The sequence below is a fragment of the Carlito syrichta genome, unplaced genomic scaffold (genome assembly GCF_000164805.1).
Source record: "Carlito syrichta isolate Samal-C Ts95f unplaced genomic scaffold, Tarsius_syrichta-2.0.1 Scaffold303305, whole genome shotgun sequence".
In the NCBI taxonomy this organism is placed as follows: domain Eukaryota; kingdom Metazoa; phylum Chordata; class Mammalia; order Primates; family Tarsiidae; genus Carlito; species Carlito syrichta.
Genome location: NW_007247401.1, coordinates 39842 through 57781, shown reverse-complemented (window position 1 = coordinate 57781; position 17940 = coordinate 39842). Strand labels below are relative to the sequence as shown.

The window sequence follows — 17940 nt, the reverse complement described above, 5'->3', positions numbered from 1 at the left end:
AGGCTGCGGTGGTCGGGAGCGGCTACTGCACAACAGTCTGGGTGACAGAGTGAGACTCCAACTCAAAAAAAAAAAAAAGTTGAAGTTCCTACAGTAATGTAAAGTGAGGGGTTCCCCCTTCCTCCTTTTTTGACTGTCATTTTTTTGACTCTATCATTTTTTGGTCAGGATAGGATTGAGCTACTGAAAAACATATTTAAATTCCATACTCATGAACTACATCAGGGTTTACAAAACTTCTCTCTCACTGTATGAGTATTTACCAACTACCAACACCATTCTTTCCTCACATACTTGAAGTTCAGAACTCAATTGGTACAGTGATAAGCTCTTTTTGTTTTGGGGCAAGAGAACAGTGCGCAGGAGAGATGGAAATAAGTATGGCAAAGAAGTAGAGGGTACTCATTACTCAAACCCCAAATATTCCAAAGCTAAGAACAGTGGAGATCAATAGTCAATTTCCTTTAGTTAGAAGATGTGGATTCTAGACCAGACTCTACTAATAATTTACTGTATGATATCGCAGACAAGTCACTTAACTTCCATCTGCCTTCAGTTTCCTCCTCTGCAACATGAAATAGTCAGTCTAGCTAATTTCAATGTCCCTGCCAGCTCCAGAAAGTCTGAGATTCTAGAAAGAACTTGAAGAAATCAGGCAGAATTTGGCAGTGATTGAATTATATAAATGAAGACTTCTAGAGGTTTTATTCCCACCACAACATGTTTACGTTTCCTTTCCTTCTTTTTTTTTTTTTTGAGTTGCAGTCTCACTCTGTCGCTCAGGCTGGAGTGCAGTGGCCACCACAGCCTCAACCTACTGGGCTCAGGCAATCCTTCCGTCTCCAAGCCTTCCAAGTAGCTGGAACTACAGACACGCACCAGCATGCCTGGCTAATTATCTGATTTATTGTAGAGATGAGGTCTCACCAAGTTGGCCGGGCTGGTCTCGAACCCATGGGCTCAGGCAATCCTCGCACCTCAGCCTCCCAAAGTACTGGGATTACAGGCTTCAGCCACCGTGCCCAGCCTTGACTTTGATTTTCTTTAGCCTCAATTTCTGATTTGTGCCTTTCACTCAACAATCTACAAACTCCACAAGTGTGTGATCTGTGCTTATTTTGTTGACCACTGTATTCCTAGTACCCAGTGGAGCATCTGGAAGCAACTGGGCTCTTAAAAAACATTTACTTGGCATCAGGTCCATTTTCTAAATCCCTAATTTCAGTTTTTAGGTGTCTGCATCTTTCTTTTTTTGAGTTAGGGTCTCACTCTGTTGCCCAGGCTGGAGTGCAGTGGCACATTCACAGCCACCACAGCCTCGACCTGCTGGGCTCAGGCGATCCTTCCACCTCATTCTTCCAAGTAGCTGGAACTACAGGCACACACCACCATGCTCGGCTAATTTTTTGAAATCTATTGTAAAGATGAGGTCTTGCCAAGTTACCCAGGATGGTCTCGAACACATGGGCTCAGTCAATCCTCTCACCTTGGCCTCCCAATGTGCTGGGATTATAGGCATGAGCCACAGTACCTGGCCTACGTTTTATTTTCTAATGCTGTCAGCTAAAGAAGATCATGCATATCAGTGTCCCTGCTATGCATCTAGAGCTGAGGGTCATATCTGACAACAGGTAGCTTCTGCCACTAAGGCAGAACAAAGTGTTACCAGCTTATTCTCTTTGTGTGTGTGTGTGTGTGTGTGTGTGTGTGTGTGTGTGTGTGTGTGTGTGTGTGTGTTGGAATCTCACTCTGTCACCCAGGCTGATGTGCAGCGTGGCACGCTCACGACCACCACAACATCAACCTGCTGGGCTTAGGCAATCTTTTTCCCACAACCTCACAAGTAGCTAAAACTACAGGCGCATGCCATCACACTCAGCTAATTTTTTATTTATTGTAGAGACAAGGTCTCACCAAGTTGCCCAGTCTGGTCTTGAACTCCTGGGCTCAGGCAATCTTCTCTCCTCGGCCTTCCACTGTGCTAGGATTACAGGCTTGAGCTACCGTGCCCAGCCTTCATTCTCTTCTTATGGTCACTAACTTGTCACACTCAAGAAGTTTAAACATATCATGCTTAATGAAGATTTTATTTATATCCTATATTTTCATTTCCCTGGTGGTAATTTTCTTGCTTAAAGAAACAACTAAAAGATACTCTTCATTTTGGCTGGGCATAGTAGCTCATACCTATAATCCCAGCACATTAGGAGGCTGAGGCAGGAGGACTGCTTGAGCTCAAGAGTTCAAGATCAGCCTAAGCAACATAGCAAGACCTCATCTCTACACAAAAAATAAGCCAGGTGTGGTGATATGCACCTGTAGTCCCATCTACCCAGGAAGCTAAGGTGGAAGGATCACCTGAGCCCAGGAGGTCAAGACTGCAGTGAGACTTGATCGTCATGATTGTGCCACTGCACTCTAGCCTGGGTGATGGAATGAAACGAACTCATTAAAAAAAAAAAAAAAAAAGCCAGGCTCAGTGGCTCAGCCTGTAATCCCACGCTTTGGGAGGCTGAGGTGAGTGGATTGCCTGAGCCCACGGGTTCGAGACCCACCTGGGCAATTTGGCGAGAACTTATCTCTACAATAAATCAAAAAATTAGCCGGGGTAGCACGCATCTGTAGTTCCAGCTACTTGGAAGGCTGAGGCGGAAGGATCACCGGAGCCCAATAGGTGGAGGCTGCTGTGGCTGGGAGCAGCCACCGCACTCCAGTCTGGGCAACAGAGTGAGACTCCAACTCAAAAAAAATAGAAATAAAAATTAAAAAACTCGGCCGGGCTCGGTGGCTCAGCCTATAATCCCAGCACTTTGGGAGACCGAGGCGAGTGAATTGCCTGAGCCCGCGGGTTTGAGACCTACCTGGGCAACTTGACGAGACCTCATCTCTACAATAAATCAAAAATTAGCCGGGTATGGTAGTGCATGCCTATAGTTCCGGCTACTTGGAAGGCTGAGGCGGAAGGATCTCTGGAGCCCAGCAGGTTGAGGCTGCGGTGGCTTGGAGCGTGCCACTGCACTCCAGTCTGGGTGACAGAGTGAGACTCCAACTCAACAAAAAAACAAAAACAAAACAAAACAAAAAACTCCCTTTTAATCATATTCACTTACCCTATTTTTTAAATAGTAACTCAGTGATTACATAGGTTAAAAATAATCATTGGTTTTCTTCACAGTGTCTTTGTGAAATAAGTCAGTATGCTTCCCTATAAATAGTTAAGAAACCAGCAAATCAAGATTCACTCTTAGAGTGGCCTGTAATTCAGATATAGGTCCAAGACAAAAGTATGACAATAAAGTTCTCACATGTGCTCACAAAATACATTTGGCACAAAATAAACCTACACAGATACCTGTGATAAAAATACTTTGTCCCTAAATAGGTGCAGAGCAGTTATTTTTCCCAAAAGGTAAGATGCTCCATGGCTCAGGTCTTAAATGCTATGATTCTGTTTACATGAAATATCCAGAATAGGCAAACCCACAGAGACAGAAAGTAGACTAGCAATTGACAAAGAGTGGCAGAAAGTGAAATTCAGATGAAATGAGCTTCATTTGAATCCCAATTCAGTGGAATTGAATTTGAAATGTTCTGGAATTAGATTGTGGTGATGGTTACCCAGATTGTAGATATATAAAAAACACCGAACTGTACACTTTAATATGGTTAAAATAGTGAATTTTGTGTTATGCGAATGTTATCTCAATAAAAACAAAAGAAAAAGAAAGTTCAGGGCTTGGAGTCAGCAAACCTGAATTGGCCCTGCTTGCTCTTCTCCAAGCTTTGTTTTTCTTATTATTCTAAAAATGAACTGAGACATTATGCAAAGCACTTGGCAATGCTTCAGGCACACAGAAAGAACTCAGTCAATGACAGCAATATATTAAGGTCAGAGAGCCAGAACTTGAACCCAGCTCTCTGACTCCTTGTCTGTGATCTCTGCTAGTTGCTACTCTGGTCTTCCAAGTGTGACAGCAGCTTTAGGGAAAATTCCCCACAGTCAATCAGGGAAGGAAAAAGGAGGATTCAAACCTGCCAAGTAGGGGTTTCAACTCCATCCATACACCCACCAAACTGCATTTCAGGGACTTCTCTGAAACACAACCCTCAGTTACAGACTTTCCATTATGTTTTTGCTTTTTTTTTTTTTTTTTTTTTAACACCACTCCTTTAAAAAAAATTCTTACAAAACATTCCTCTGTTTCCCTGGGCCCTCTGAGTTTTCAGGAGATAAAAAGAGCCTTACATCATATTTATAAGACACCATTTTCCTCACCATGAGAGCCACAGTCTAAACTGACCTTGTGACCAGCACATAAAAGTTCTGTTTATAGAACCCAACATCCCCCAGCTGTGCCATTAGCGATCAAGGAGCTGCTGGCCTGCGGAAGGAACTCCACCCAGACAACTCCATGCTTCCAGGCCTCTTCATCGCCAGGAAAATATGGGAGTAGGGGAGGAGGAACAGGAAAAAAAACAGGGGTTAGAGATTCCCAGTTACAGTCTGGGACAGTACAGTCACAGACAGATCACATGGCTTTACAAATGGTGACACATCAGCTTGCTGAAAGCACACACACATCCAACAGGTCCAATAGGACTTTTGAAGAAAGAAGATAAGCCAACAAGTTCTTCAGAGCAGTACCTCCTGGGGAGCCAGGGGCCTCTCCAAGATAAACCAAAGGATCGATCTGGAAGCCAGCAGGCCCTAATCGGGCCCACAGTCTACTCTGCTCCCCAGCCCAGAGATCTTGTTATTTGTGAAAGCTGATACCTCAACTTTCCTACTTTGCTGCTACCATATATCCATAAGTGCCGAGAGGATTGTCCCTGCATTGCAGAAATCCTGATGTTTTAAAATTGAAATAAAAGGGCTTAGACCAAGAACTCTCAATACAATAGCCAACCTCATCAGTGCTTCTTTTCACCCCAAACAACACAAGATTTCCATGTGGAAAATTTCACCTTTATCCTTTGCCCCCACCTCTATTAAAAAACAATGTTGCCTTTCTAAGGAGCCGGCAAGATGGCAAAAGTGGAGGAGGGAAGAAGAGGACCTTCCGCAAAGTTCACCTACGGCGGCATAGACCTGGACCTGCTGGTGGACATGTCTTATGAGCAGCTGATGTGGCTGTACAGCACGCGACAGCGCCGGTGGTTGAACTGAGGCTTGCAGCGGAAGCAGCACCCACTGCTTAAGTGACTGCACAAGGCCAAGAAGGAGGTGCCCAAGGTGGTGAAGACGCACCTGCGCGATATGATCATCCTGCCCGAGATGGTGGGCAGCATGGTGGACGTGTACAAGGTCAAGACCTTCAACCAGGTGGAGATCAAGCCGGAGGTGATTGGCCACTACTTGGGTGAGTTCTTCCTTACCTACAAGCCGGCCCGGCATCGGTGTCACCCAAGTAGTCTCTGCCAATATAGACAGGCCTGTCCAGTTCCCCCCCAAAAAAACCAAAGTTAGCAGGGACCGGAGAAAGAAAGGAGGACTGACAGCATTTTGCTAGGCTTTGAGGCTGATTCCCAGAGCCCCAGGGTTAAGACACACAACAACAGTGACCTTTATTTATTTCCTCCTGCATAGTACTTGGCTGTTGCCTGGGACAGAGCTGAGCGGACCAAGGCTCCTGCAAGGCCTAGGATTCCTTGGCCACACCTTGCAGGCCAGCCTGCTGCTGGGATCAGCAGCCAGCCCTAACTGAGTAGCAATGGGAACAGGGCCAGAAATAGAAAGGTTCTGGCCCTGGTAAGGTCACCTGTCCACTCTGAGATTTTGTTCAAGTAACAACTTCTCTGAACTGCAGTTTGTTTAAAAAAAAAAAAATCAGGGTGGTGCTATGGATCCATTCACTGCACGGATCAAGAAAAATGAAAGATAATAGCACCAAATGTCAAAGCTCCAGTCACTATGTAAACAGCAAACAGTGTCCAGGAAGGAATTACGACGTACCACCCAGAAGTTATAGAGCATAAATCACAGATTTCCTTCTAGACAGAGGCCTTGAAGGAGGTGTGGTGACTTTTTGGCCCCCATCCCCTTAAATCAATTGTTTTCCAGTCATGCTGTTGGCACCACTCTCACTCGGCTCCTTTTCTCTCTTTTTTTCTTTTTTTTTTTTTTCAGTTGGAGTCTCACTCCGTCAACCAGGCTGGAGTGCAGTGGCACACTCACGGTCACCCCAGAGTCAACCTGCTGGGCTCCGGTGATCCTTCTGCCTCAGCCTTCCAAGTAGCCAGAACTACAGGGGTGCGCTACCACACCCAGCTAATTTATTTATTGTAGACATGAGGTCTTACCAAGTTGACCAGGCTGGTCTCGAACCTGTGGGCTCAGACAATCCACTCACCTCGACCTCCCAAAGTGCTGGGATTACAGGCTGAGCCACCGAGCCTGGCCAACCCTCCTTTTCTAAATGGAGAAATGTCACCTTTCCCCTCAGAAGAGCTGGGAGAGACAGAGGCAGAGAGATGGAGTTACCAAGTAATCAAAGACCCACCCCTGGACCACTCCAGGGCCAGCTCCCATCTGTTTTAAAAAGGAGCCACCTATTGGTACAAGAACGGGCATACGGACCAATGGAGCAGGATAGTGATTCCGGAAGCAAAGTCTCAATTTCTTACCAACTCTTCTTTGACAAAGCCTCCAACAACAACCACTGGGGAAAGGAGAACCTATTCAGTAAATGGTGCTGGAAAAACTGGCTGATCACATGCAGAAGATTGAAACAGGACCCCTACCTATTACCATATACAAAAATTAACTCTAAATGGATCAAACACCTAAACATAAAGCCTCAAACTATAAAAATCTTAGAAAATGTGGGAGACACCCTTATGGAAATTGAAACTGGCAACCAATTCCTGATCAAAACCCCAAGTGACCATACCATAAGAGATAAGATAGACAAGTGGGACCTCATGAAACTGATGAGCTTCTGCAAAGCTAAAGAAACCATCAAGAGAGCAGGGAGAAAGCCCACAGAATGGGAAAAAAATATTTGCCAATTGTATATCTGACAAAAGCCTAACATCCAGGATCTACATGGAACTCAAACGTGTCAAAAGGAAAAAGCAAACAGCCCCATTAAAAAGGGGGCAAAAGACATGAATAGACACTTCTCAAAAGAAGATATACAGGCAACCAACAGACACATGAAAAAGTGCTCAGCCTCATCATCATCAAAGAAATGCAAATCAAAACCACACAGAGATACCACCTAACCCCAGTAAGAATGGCCATCATTAATAAAACAAACAACAGATGCTGGCAAGGATGTGGTGAAAAAGGAATGCTTCTTCTACACTGCTGGTGGGATGCAAATTAGTGCAACCTCTTTGGAAGACAGTGTGGTGATTTCTAAAAGAACTAAAAATTGACCTTCCATATGACCCAGCAATCCCCCTATTAGGACTATACCCAGAGGAACTCAAGTAATTCTACCAAAAAGATACCTGCACACGCATGTTTGTTGCAGCTCTATTCACAATAGCAAAAACATGGAACCCAACCATGCTGCCCATCAAAGCTGGACTGGATAAAAAAAAACGTGGTACATATTCCTGGTGGAATATTATGCAGCCATTAAGAAGGACAAACATATGGACTTCGCAGCAACTTGGATGGATTTAGAGTCTATCATATTCAGTGATCTATCACAGAAACCAAGAACAGAGTACCATATGTTCTCACTCATAAGCGAACCTTGAACAATTATCATAATACTATAAGAAAGGGATTGGCAGTAGTGGGAAACTGCCAGGGGAGGGAGGATGGGATTGGCAGTTGAGGGAAACTGTCAGGGGATGGATAGGCACACCTCATCAACAAGGGTACCTCCATAATGAACATTTGTGTACCTAACCCTGAATTGCACCCCACATCTTCCCTTTAAAATAAAGGGAAAAAGAAGGAGCCATCTTGAGAGGCCCCATGACTGCTGCCCACCTCATATTTCCAGTTCTTCTCCCCTCCAGGCACATGTAATATGCTTCCCTGCACCCTTTAAGTCAGGGGTGGCCATGTGACTTACTTTGACCAATAAAATGTGAGAAGTGGCATGCATCTCATGCAGGTACAAGCTCCAAGAGCCCACTTGTGATTTGCCATATCCTCCCCCAACCCCGCTGCAGAGATGATCAACACCTGGGTTCCCCAGGGACTCTGATGAACAAAGCACAATCCATCCCATCCTACCATGACCCACACTGGAAATGTAGCATGAGCAAGAAATAAACTTTGCTTAGTTAAACTACTGAGATTTGGGGGGTTGTATATTATTGCAGCAGCATCTAGCTTATCACATCATGTAAAGACCTACTACTTTCAGATCAGCCCATCCACCTCAAGTCCACAGAGGACAAAACCTGAAGTTCATTACAAGCCTCATCCCCAAGAACCAGTAGGGCTAAAACAAGGAAAAAGCACAGGCTTCAGACAGACTTGGGGCAAATCCTGACTCTGCCACCTGCCAGCCATGTATGTGACTCGGAGCTAGTGTTCCTGTTTATCGAGTCGCAATCTCCTCAAATTTGAAATGGCAGTGGCATCACCTACCATGATGAGGTAGATGGTTGTGGTGAGGTCGAGATGAAGATGAGATGTAATGTGTGTACAGTACACAGCACGTGGCCAGGCATGCAGTGTGCACTAAATGAACAGGTGTGATTATAAGTGACCCTCCTCAGAATCATCACCCTGCCTTTGTCACTGACCAGCTGTGGAGCTGGGGCCTCTGTTTCCTGCTCTGTAAACCGGTGAAGTAATGCCATGCCTGCTCTCAGGGTTGCTACAGGGCTCAGGGTGAAAGTGTCTGTGGAAGCACCCTGCACAATGCCGGGCACAGGTGGCAGCTACTCGGTAAGCATGAATACCCCATGCTACCCTCTGCTCTAAGCTTTTATCCTGCCTGCCCTGAGCAAGCCCTAGATCACCCCAAGGCTGATGAAGCTGCAGCACCTCCCCCACACACTTGGAGGGCCTGATCCTTGACTGATCTTCTGCCCTGAGTTCCAGATTGCCCCCCAGGACCCATCTGACTGGAGTCCTACACTTCCCACCCCCAACAAGTCACTGGCTGCCGTTTACTGGACCACAAGCACTATATCTGTCAAGGGATTCTGACCACAGGGACCCTGCACACTAGCCTGACCCCTAAGATAGCCATATCAACCTAGGTGGCCTGGGAGTTTAAGAAGCTCTTCTGAATACGATTTACAGAGACTCAGCCTGTCCTGGGGCCAGCCCTGCAGGAGGAGGTCTCTTGCCAGGCTCCTACTGACCTACGGTTGGGGATCCAGAGAGCCTGGCAGCCCCTCCCTGCTCCAGCTTTAACAGTGATAGCGTTACTGTGAGGCTCTGAGGACTAACAGACCTCACATCTAGGAAAATCTGCTATTTGCCACAAGATCCCTAAGTAAACACTAAAAGCATCCCAAACTATGTGGCCTTTGGCAGCAGTTAATGAAATGCTATCACGGGTACCAAAACATCCCAGCTGCGTTCAAGCCTCTCAAAGTGGCCTAAATGGGTGGAACACCAGAAGCTGAGAAGGAACCAGTGCCCTAGTCACAGGGTGGCCGCCCCTGCTTGTGTGATCTGAGGTAGTCACAACTTCACTCAGTCTCATTTCCATAACTATAAAACGCTAGAGAAGAAGGGAATCCAATTAGGGATGTAAGTGCCCACCGTTGACTGTCTACACCAGGGATCCCCAAACCCCAGTACCAGTCTGTGGCCTGTTAGGAGCCAGGATGCACAGCAGGAGGTAAGCGGCAGGTAAGCAGAGCTCCACTTTCTGTCAGATCAGCTACAGTATTAGATTCTCAGAGGAGCGCAAACCCTATTGTGAACTGCACACGCGAGGGACCCGCAGGCCTCATGAGAATCTAATGCCTGATGATCTGAGGTGGAGCTGAGGCGGTGATTCGCAGTGAGGTTTGACTGTACATTCCCGCCCCTCACTCCCTGTCTGTGACTGGTTTTGTCTTCCACGAAACCAGTCCCCGATGCCAAAAAGGTTAGGGACCGCTGGTCTACGACTCAATGAATATGCAAGTTGTACAAAGTACAAAGCCATGCTTAAAGAGTTTAAAGTCCCACAAGAAAGTTAATCATGTTCACAAGTGAAATAAAAGTAATCACTGCCTAAAGAGAGACTCATGAGCACAACGGTCTAACAGTCTCTAAGGTCATGGTCATCTCTGGGATAAAGAATATAGTGTTTGCAAAGGCAGATGAAAGTTACTTCCTCTCTCTGACCCACCAAAGTTTCCATTTCTCCAGATAAATTAAAACAGACCTGTATATTCATTCATTCATATCTTACTTATAAAGTCACAGAATGTCAGCATTATTTCAGATAGCAAATTTCTCAGGTTCAAAACCCTGATTTGATTTCCAGTACTCCCTCCTTTCCACCTCCCCCTGTATATCTGACAGATAAGCAGCCTTCCAGCCTCTGCTTCCTGGGGCTACAAACACACTGCCTCTCAAAACAAGCCTTTCCATTTTCCCACCGCTCTCAACCACAGAATTTCTCCTTCATGCTGAGCTGACATCTGCACTCCTACCATGGCACTGGGACCAACCAAGGATGGTACAATCCTTCTTCCAAGTGATGGCCTTTCAAACATTTGAAGACCACCTTCATATCATCCCATCGTGTCTTTTCTACTTTGGGCTAAACTTTCCAAGGCCCTTCCTCACTCACTTGGATGTCGAATCAAGTCTTCTCTCAAACTGTAGGGGTCAAAACCGAAATGATACTCCCTGGAAGAGGCCGGCCTATCGTCCTTCTGATTACTAACCACTCTGGGATTCTGAGACAGTCTCCCAGTAAGAAGAACAGTTGGAACCTTCACAAGTACAAGTCTGCATAGAGGCCAGAGGCTTGCACTATAAAAATCACCAACCAAAGAAAGCTTCAGCCACATCTAGACACATAGACAGATGTCCCTTAGACCCTTCCCAGGACTCCCACTCTGTGAGTGCTTCCACAGGATCCACGGTGACAGTCAGAACATTGCTGCTGGGGCCCCATGCCTGCTCCCATCCCTCCCTTGGCTGCTAGTTCCTGTCTTCTTCCCTCCCATCTAGATCCTTGCAATACCCTTTTGGTCCCATGCATTTCTCAGATGGCTCCTAGAGGTCACTTCTTGCCCCAGCCTCCTCCCCTTTGCTGGTTCAATTGCACCTTGACTTCTGGGGAGAAATAGGACAATGCCCTTTTCCCCTCCCACACTTCTTCTCTCCCTTTGTGGCTAATGCCCCCATCTCCACCCCCTCATCTCATGCCAGGGCTATGTCTGAGGAACTGGACAAGGAGACTACCTCCCCATATGGCCCCAATGAGCTGCTGTTACACCAGCCAAGGACAAAGTTCTGGCCCAGGCAGTCGTCACTGCATGAACTGAGCAGTCACTCTATGCCAGGCATTGTACTAAGTGCTGTCTATGATCCGTTTTCTTGACTTCTAAGGTTTCCCTCCTGGGGGCGGTTCTATTATCAATTAGTGCTATCCTTTGCTTGTGAGTTAACAGGGCCCTGAGGGGTTAGTCACTTGCTTAAGGTCTCATAGCTAGTAGGCAAAAGAGCCAGGATACAATACTGACAGCCTGACTCCAGAACCCACATGTTGAAAACTAGATGGATAGCTCTTCCAGGCAGGCCCTACAGTTCACTCTGTGTCCAGCCTAGCCCAGTGCCAGGCACACAGCACACTCACAATCCAAGGTTTTTGTTTTTGTTTTTGTTTTGAGTCAGGGTTTCACTCTGTCACCCAGGTTGGAGTGCAGTGGCATGATCATGGCTCACAGCAGCCTCGACTGCCTGAGCTCAGGCAATCCTTCTGCCTCACCCTCCCAAGTAGCTGGGACTACAGACATGCATCATCATGCTCATCTAATTTTTCTGTTTTTTTTTGTAGAGATTAGGTCTCATTATGTTACCCAGGCTTGTCTCAGACTCCTGGGCTCAAGCAATCCTCCCACCTTGGCCTCTCAAAATACTTGGATTACAGGCATGAGCCACCATGCCCAGTTCTATCTAGGTATATTTTAAAGTCTCCAATGACATTCCCCAAACACACACACACATACACACACACACACACACACACACACACACACACACACACACTCCTCTGCCACACATGTGTTTTATATTATTTCATTATAGTCAACACACACTATTTTAGCTGTGTCATGTGCTAAATTAACTTTTGTTAGCTGGCGTGATAATAAAGTCTCTAGGAGAAAATTCTTTCAACTTCTAAACAGCCCCACATAAAAATAAATTTTGAGCACCCTCTGTTTCTAAAATGAGTACCCAATTAGCAGTTTCCTTCATTAGGGTGCTGTTTACCTTTGCATTTCTTAAAAATTCTGTCCTGACTGAAGTTTGCCTCACCTTCCTACAGTTTTGCCTCGGAAAAAATGGCTGAACTTTAGAGGAATGTGTGGCTTCATCTCCACACATTTTTTTTTTTTTTTTACAAAGGCTCCATCCTCAATCCAAATTTTTCACAAAACTTATAATTTTCTGCGAGGCACAGAATCTTGCCTACCTTGATAAATGATTGCCCTAATTAATGAAAGTACAATTCCCTGAGATGGTTGGAATTTCCTGCTCAGAAGGAGCCTGACATTCGTTCTTGCCTCTCATTTTCCAGATGAGCAGCCTGGGGCCTGGAGAGGTTAAGTGGCTTGTTCAAAATCACACAGTGAAATTTCAGCCGTGGCAAGAACTTGATGACCTGAACAGTCAACTTAACTCCCTCATTAGGCATTACCTAGTAACCTAATGCCTTTCCTGCCCCCAACAATGGCAACGCCATCCCCAACACACACCCTTAATGCCAGTGCTGCTCCAGTGGAGCCCTTATGCTTATCTGGCCTCAGAAAAACACAGAAGAGTCTCTCTTGGTGCTTTCGGCTGCTGACAGTGGCCGCCTGCCAAGGGGAAGAGGTGTGAAGAAAAACAGCTTACACTTCCTTCTGAGCCCAAAAGATGCCTTCCCCACTCCCACTCCCAGGTTCTCATCTACTGTCTTCTAGAAAGCTAGGCTACCAGATTCTAATACATACCTCATCACTCGACCCACGTACGAGATGTCTTCCAGAATGATCTTGCCAAGATGTCAATGCCACTATGACACATCTCAGCTCAGAGCCCAGAATGACTCCCAGCAAACAATGAGTTGCATACACACTCCTCCCAGCCTGGCCTTCAAAAACCTCCTAAAGCGACTTCAGTCTATCTATTCCATCTTATCTCACCCAAGTCTTCAGTTCAAACCCTGTGTCTAACAGAGCCCTCTCTGTACTGGGCCCTATCCCAATTACAGACTGTTGTATAGTATCCAGACCTGTCTGTGAAAAATGCCCCCCAAAAGGAATTACGTGCTACAGTATATTCTGTGAAACAAAAGTATTATGGAAGATTCTTTGACATTTGTGGTCCGGTCATATACTTCTGAAAAATTCTTATGGTTGAGTACTTTCTTGGAGAATCACAACTCACATTTACCCAAATATTAAAGGCTCTGAGAAGTTCTATAATAAGAAAAACCATTTTACTTTATCTTGGGAGCTCCCAATTTTACCTCAGATCTTCCCTCCTTTTTCTACCCCCACTGCCCCCATGCCAGTCCAAGCAGCCAACAGTTCCTTCCTAGCAAGAGCCTCCAGGCTAATCTACCCATATCCCCTCTTCTGCCCTCTCAAGCCATTCCCCACACACTGGGGCCAGAGAGATTACTCTGAATCCCAAATCAGATCATGATACCCTCCTGCTTAAATGCTTTAGTGGCTTTCCTGAGCTCTTAAGGATAAAGGGAAAAACAAACAACAAGCCTCTTTAACTCAGTCCCTAGAGCCTGTGTGGTCTATCTTCCTTTCCAGCCCCATTTCACACCCCATTCCTTTTCCTCATCCACCAATTCTTCCACTGGCCTCATTTTTAAAGCTCTCTCCTGGTACCATGCTTCCTCCCACCACAGGGCCTTTGCACATCTGCCTGGAAGATTCTGCCTCCTCTAACAATCCTCAAGAAATGGTCTCTGACTGCCCAGATACAGTCCTCTCTTTCATGAGCCTGGTCATAGTTGTAATTTTTTATTTATTCATATGATTTTTCCCCCTTACATTTTCTATCACTAGACAGTAGGTTTTTTAGAACAGAGAACATGTGTCCATTTTCTCTTCACTAGGCTTAATATGGTCTGGCCTCAAATAAACACTTAAAATGTGTGTGTGTGTGTGTGTGTGTGTGTGTGTGTGTGTGTGTGTGTGTGTGTACATATATATATAGTGGCAATCAACCTAAAGTATGAACAACTGATGTGAAAAAAGAAAGTACTACATAATGTAATATATTCCATAATGGAGATAGGAACCAAATACTATGGAAGAGGAAGTAGGGAACCTCTTGGTTCCATGCCCAGAAGGGAAGGGAAAGGTATTATAGAGAGAAGAAAATGGCACACGCCAAGGCATGGAAGCTTGCAAAGGCTGGCTGTTTTCTGGTTGATCCTGTTTTACATCTAGACCATTTCCATCTCTGACCCTCAAGGGCTCAGAGAATATCTTTTACACTCTTCTCCCCAGCATAAAGCTGAGGGCACCAAGAACAGTACCTGCTAACGTGAGGAGGAAACACCTGTCCGGGCAATGGTTGTGCTTCTTCTTGTCGGGGATCCTAAAGGTCGCCATTCTCATGTGTGCAGGGCACTTACCTGCATCTTTGCCGCACAGCACACATGCTCAGCTGGCCATGGCCTTGAGGTTAAACTACCAATTGCAAATTCTGCAGGGCCTGTGCCCTAAGCCTGGCCCACCCACATCCTCCATCCTATGGAACTGCCCCATTTTTGGAAGCTGTAGACCTCTCTTTAACCCCACTCCGTGGTTAGCAGCTGTCCCCAATCATTTTTCTATTTATGCCAAATAAGCAGTCTAAAGCTAAGAAGTTCAGACCATGCATGACCCTTGTCTGTGGGCTTCTACTTTGCGGGATCAAAGTTTAAGCATGTGAATGTGTCTTTATCCTTTTTTCCTATCTGAAGCAGGGAGATGCACACCAGGAGTTGCTCCTAGAGTGTGCTTTAACCAGGAGGAACCCTACCCAGGGCCATTTGCCCCTCCCCTGCTGCTCCCTACTCCCCACTCCAATCTAACCAGGCCTGTTCTTTGTTCTACAAAACAAACAGCTAGTTCCGCCTGCAAGGGCAGACAAGGTGCACACACACAGGAGCAAACAAAGAGGCCCTCTTGCCAAAGACTTTCTTTCCTGTCAGACTGACGCTGTCATCGGTGCCCTTTGTTTGAAGTCACCAGATGCGCCAGGCACCCAAACAGACCTGCCAGAAGATTCCTGGGCTTGCACCACCTGGGACTATCACTCCCCGGCCTTTTCTTTTCACAGCCACCCTCACACCACCAAATGCAGTAGGATGTGGGGTCCTGCAGGTTGTTGGAGGTCATAGGACCTCCTCTTCTTGGGGTCTGCCGCGCTGTTCTTATTGCTGATGTGCTGCTTCCACACAACGTACATCTGCGTGCCCCCACCCCACCTCAGAGCTGCTCAGCATGGGGGCCAGAGCAGCCATTGTGCCTGGCCCCTCACCCTTCCATCCTCTCTGACCCCAAGAGCATCCATCTGTTGGTAGCTACAGCGTGCCAAATATTGTGCTACCAAGTCTCAAATGTATCAGCTTGTTTCACCCTCATCGAAGCTCTGTGAGGTGGGCTTTGTTAGGAGGCCCACTTTACTGATGAGGAAACTAAGGCTCAGACTCGTTAAGTGATGCTCCTCAAATCATACAGCCAGGATTCAAATGGAGTGTCTCATTCCAGAGATATTTTATCCTCCTATAATATACCACCTAACACTATTAGCTAAAAGACCACCAGCCTATCCTTGAGGGCCTGCATAATTCCTTTATAAAACAGACTTGGACTGGAGTAGAAGGCAGTGATCAACCCAAACATCAGTCAAGCACAACGCTCAATCTGTTCGGTAGATAACTCTGTTGAAAATTATGATTTTCTTGGAAGTAATCATATTTTGGTCTTAAGCCCTACAGAGAAAGAAATCCAGTTGTTTGGGGTCTGTTTTTATTTTTGTTAATTGCTTTTGTGAGTCCATCCAATTGAGTTCTGGAACAGCCATGTGAACATTTTCCCTGGAAACACACACTCCCCTCCTCCTGTCTTTCACTCATTTCTCTTATCTCAGAGTTCATGAGGTTCCATTTCACAGTCATTCTTGGTTATCAGTTCTGCTTTTACAAACAACATTTTTCTGGGTTGCTAAGACATTCTAGGTCCTCTGGAAACAGGCTTTCATTTTTCTTGTCAATTAGTTGCTTTATGTGCTTCCAAAGTTATGCCTTCGTGTGAAAATAGACAGCTTCCCAATTCCCTCAACCTTCGTTTGGCATTAACTGAAGTTACAACGGAACCAGGACAAGAATATTTTATTCGAGTCCATCTCTATCAGAGAAAATGATGCTGGTCATAATCCTAATCATATTAAACACCTCCCTAGATGAGGAGATTCATTTCAAGCTCTTTCTTGGTGTTTATAAGCAACTCCCCAAGTGTTCATCAATGCTTTCATATGTAAAACCTGCAAAGATTAGAGTGACTATACCTTTGTATTTTCCCAGACAGAGTCCCTAGGGCTGATGTTTATTATTATCCTTTCTTTCTTTCCTTAGTGGTGTTCCTAGGTCAAAAGGGCAAAGGAAGGCAGTTTTTGAGAGTCATCACAGGTATAAAACCAGAAATGCAGGTTTTACAAGGAGTTTAATTTTAAAGAAACAAGCTGGTAATAAAGCATGAGAAACTCCTGACATAAAAGGGAGGACTTCCCACAAGACAGGTCTGAGAACGGGCAGAGGTTTCAGAGTCATTGCATCTTACTACCCCTGAGGAAGCTGCCGATTAAACCAACACCAACTGGAAGGTCTGGTGGTAAATGAGAGAACCAAGAAAGCAAGAAGGACATTGATGAAATCATGCAAATAAGTTGCTGACAGCTGGGTTACACGTGCAAGCTATTTCGGTGACTTCACAGGAAAAGCTTCCTGTAGAAACTACAGGAAACATTATGAATTAAGGACCTACAGGGTACGGCCAAGTTATATAAACTGATCCTCTACCCTATGAAGCCCCCCAGGAAGATGTAAAGAAAGACCTGCCATCGAGTAGTTTCTAGTAGAGGCGATGACAACCATCTTCACAGTTCCTGTCATATGAGAAGCGGGTGATAAATCCCTAAGAAAGGAGTAAAGAGAAAGCTACCTTCTGGTTTTGTGTTTAGTATTAGACACGAAGCACATGGAGGCATTTAGAGGGATGGCAAACGCGCCAGTGTCTGAGCTCATGCCTAGACACTCAAGTTTCCAGGGAACACCCTTGGCCAAAATCTGCTGGATGGGATGCCAGCTGAACATTGTGCACCATCGCAAGTGGCTGGAGTTCAGGAATGAACAGAAAGCCATAATCCAGTTGTTCTGGGATGGAAAATGTAATACACACCAGTTTGCAATTAATCTAAATGAAGCATCAGGACCATTTAGCCCCAAACAGAAAGAACAGAAAGTTATGAGATTGGGTCCTTTCCCAAAGTAAAATCCATCCCTCTTAATGCTCTTACATTTTTCTATTTCTATTTTTAATGACTTAATCGTATATGAGTAGTTTATTATAAACTACTCACAAGGGAAGGGTGTTAAATGCTGAATCCAGGTGCAGAGGGGGAAGAAAGAACAAAGAAAATGGATGGTGGCAGAGGTGGACTCTTTCACATCCTGGATTTCAACAGAACCACAGCAGGGACCTGGAGACAAATAGAGAAGAAAAAGAATTCTGCCTTTGTATTTTCATCATAAATAAAGCAAACTTTTTTGGCCTCCATTTCAGAATACAGATCCT

At 45.5% G+C, this 17940-nt stretch overlaps 1 protein-coding gene and 1 pseudogene across 1 annotated transcript in view; one reads left to right on the top strand and one right to left on the bottom strand.

Moving 5' to 3' along the window:
- The window catches only part of LOC103260703 (cingulin-like protein 1), a 92801-nt gene that overhangs the window by 39952 nt on the left and 34909 nt on the right, over positions 1–17940 (bottom strand). The gene's annotated exons all lie outside the window — the stretch shown is intronic.
- Positions 5027–5467, top strand: LOC110595660 (annotated as a pseudogene).